Source organism: Phacochoerus africanus, chromosome 4 (assembly GCF_016906955.1).
Source record: "Phacochoerus africanus isolate WHEZ1 chromosome 4, ROS_Pafr_v1, whole genome shotgun sequence".
Taxonomy (NCBI): domain Eukaryota; kingdom Metazoa; phylum Chordata; class Mammalia; order Artiodactyla; family Suidae; genus Phacochoerus; species Phacochoerus africanus.
The window spans coordinates 58077625-58080732 of record NC_062547.1 but is presented as its reverse complement, the minus strand read 5'-3'; the positions used below and the strand labels follow the sequence as shown (position 1 = coordinate 58080732).

Below are 3108 nucleotides of genomic sequence, written 5' to 3'. Positions count from 1 at the left end.
ATCTATTGATAGTTTTGATACATTTATGTTCATATCTACTAGGCTTTGCACATGTACTCCCTTGGAAGCCTTTGGTACATCAAATGTATTCAGTGTGGTCCTAAATAAACAATGCAATAAAACAAGACTTTATGTTATATTGAAATAAATCGCATATATTTGACAAAATTCAACACCCATTTCTGATAAACAACACTCCAGAAAGTGGGCAGAGAAGGAACCTATCTCAATATAATAAAGCCCATATATGATAAACCCACAATAATATCATTCTCAACTGTGACAAACTGAAAGCATTTCTGTTAAGATCAGGAACAAGACAAAGATACCCACTCTTGTCACTTTTATTCAGCGTAATTTTGGAAGTCCTAGCTATGGCAATCAGAGAGGAGAAAGTTGAAATGAATCCAAATTGGAAAAGAAAAAGTAAAACTGTCACTGTTTGCAAATGACATGATACTCTACCTAGAAAATCCTAAAGATGCTTCCAGAAAACTGTTAGAGCTCATCAATGAATTTAGTAAAGTGGCAGGATACAAAAATAAAACACAGATATAAATTGTATTTCTATATACTAACAATAAAAGATCAGAAAGAGAAATCAAGGAAGCCATCCCATTTACCATCATATCAAAAAGAATAAAATATCAAAGAATAAACCTACTTAAGGGGTCAAGACATGTATTGGGAAAATGATGAAATGCTGGATGAAAGAAATCAAAGATGACACAAACAGACAGAAAGATATTCCATGCTCTTAGATTGGAAGAATAAATATTGTCAAAATTACTACATGCCAAAGGCAATTTACAGATTCAATGTTATCCCTATCAAATCACCAAAGGCTGCTGCCTGCCTGGGTTGTGGAAGTGGTAGCCACTGACCGAGCCTGCTGCTCTCTCACTACTGCTTCTGCTTCCCAACTCCCCCCAGACAGAGATGGCAGCCCAGCCATGGATGGACAGTTTCCACCTCCTGCCACCCATCCCTAGCCCCAACTGGCTTGGAGCAGACAGAGGGCAGCAGCAACAGATGAGGAGGAAGATGGCGGAAAGGCTGCCAGCCTGTGTGGTGGACTGTGGTATGGGGTATACCAAACTAGGTTATGCTGGAAACACAGAACCACATTTTATCATCCCTTCCTGTGTTGCTATTAAGGAGTCCACAAAAGTGGGTGATCAAGCTCAAAGGAGGGTGATGAAAGGTGTTGATGACCTGGACTTCTATTGGTGATGAAGCAATAGAAAAGCCTACGTATGCAACAAAGTGGCCAATCTGCCATGGTATAGTTGAAGATTGGGACTTGATGGAAAGATTTATTGAGCAAGTGATCTTTAAATATTTAAGGGAAGAACCTGAAGACCATTATTTTCTTTTGACTGAACCTCCACTGAATATGCCAGAAAACAGGGAATATACTGCTGAAATAATGTTTGAATCCTTCAGTGTTCCAGGCTTATACATTGCTGTACAGGGCTTTCTTGCCTTAGGTGCATCCTGGACCTCCAGACAAGTAGGAGAATGGACGTTGACTGGTAAGGTAGTGGACAGTGGAGACAGTGTCACTCATGTCATCCCAGTGGCTGAAGGACATGTGATTGGCAGCTGTATTAAGCACATTCCAATCGCAGGATGAGATATAACATATTTTATTCAGTAATTGCTTAGAGACTGAGAAGTAGGAATTCCTCCAGAGCAATCCTTGGAAACTGCTAAGGCAGTAAAGGAGCGCTATAGTTATGTCTGCCCAGATTTAGTAAAATAATTTAACAGGTATGATACAGATGGATCAAAGTGGATTAAACAGTATACTCGAGTCAATGCTATCTCAAAGAAATAATTTTCCATTGATGTTGGATATGAGAGATTCTTGGGACCTGAAATTTTTTTTCATCCAAAGTTTGCGAATCCAGACTTTAATAAGCCTACATTAGAAGTTGTAGATGAAGTAATTCATAACTGTCCTATAGATGTCAGACATCTTCTCTACAAGAATATTGTCTTCTCTAGAGGTTCACCATGTTCAGGGACTTCGGACAATGCTTGCAAAGAGATTTTAAAAGAACTGTAGATGCCAGGCTGAAATTAAGTGAGGAATTGAGTGGTGGTTGATTGAAGCCAAAACCATTGATGTACGAGTCATTACACATCACATGCAGTGATATACAGTTTGGTTTAGAGGATCCATATTGGCTTCCACACCTGAGTTCTACCGAGTATGCCACACCAAAAAGGATTACGAAGAAATTGGATCTAGCATTCGTCGTCACAATCCAGTGTTTGGAGTCATGTCATAAAATTGGCTTCATAGTTATTGGGGTTAGGGAGGTATGGAAAAAATAATCTTTCTGAATACCTGTTTTGTCTGGATGGCTGGTTTTGAGGTTTTAAGCCTGGTTTGAAATAATAACGCCAAAGATAATTATATAGGAATATTTTAATAAGTATATTAACATGCAAATATAGAGGAGAACCAAAATGATTAAGTGTTTTTCCTTAGATTGAATATTTGAATCTTATGTGTAAAAAAAAGAAGTGGGTTTTATCTTTCTATGCCCTGGTATTTTGTATATTATTGAATTATCCAAGATTTGATGGGATTTATCAGTATGTAGATAGCTCTATAATGCTTGAATTGTACACTTCAAATTGTGCAATGCAAGAGCTTGTTTATATTTCATACTTTTGGAGTTCCTGTCGTGGCTCAGTGGTTAACAAACCCAACTGGAAACTATGAGGTTGTGGGTTTGATCCCTGGCCTCACTCAGTGGGTTAAGGATTTGGAATTGCTGTGAGCTATGGTGTAGGTTGCAGATGCAGCTTTTATCTGGTGTTGCTGTGGCTGTGGCGTAGGCCAGTGGCTACAGCTCTGATTCAGACCCTAGCCTGGGAATCTCCATATGCCATGGGTGTGGCCCTAGAAAAGACAAAGATACATAAATAAATAAATATATTTATACTTTTTATACTTTGAGGAAAAAGAGTCAAAGAAAAACTAGTATTTGAGGGGAAAAAAGTGACCAAGTAAAGGATAAATACAAAAAATAGCCTATGAGACTTGGTGTACACACACACTCATGGGATTACAGTTATTATGAAGTGCTTCCA

The 3108-nt window shown here is 38.4% G+C and overlaps 1 pseudogene; it reads left to right on the top strand.

Annotated features, from left to right (window-relative positions):
* The first annotated feature begins 1044 nt into the window (after positions 1-1044).
* Positions 1045-2320, top strand: LOC125124218 (actin-related protein 3-like; annotated as a pseudogene).
* Positions 2321-3108: the final 788 nt, after the last annotated feature.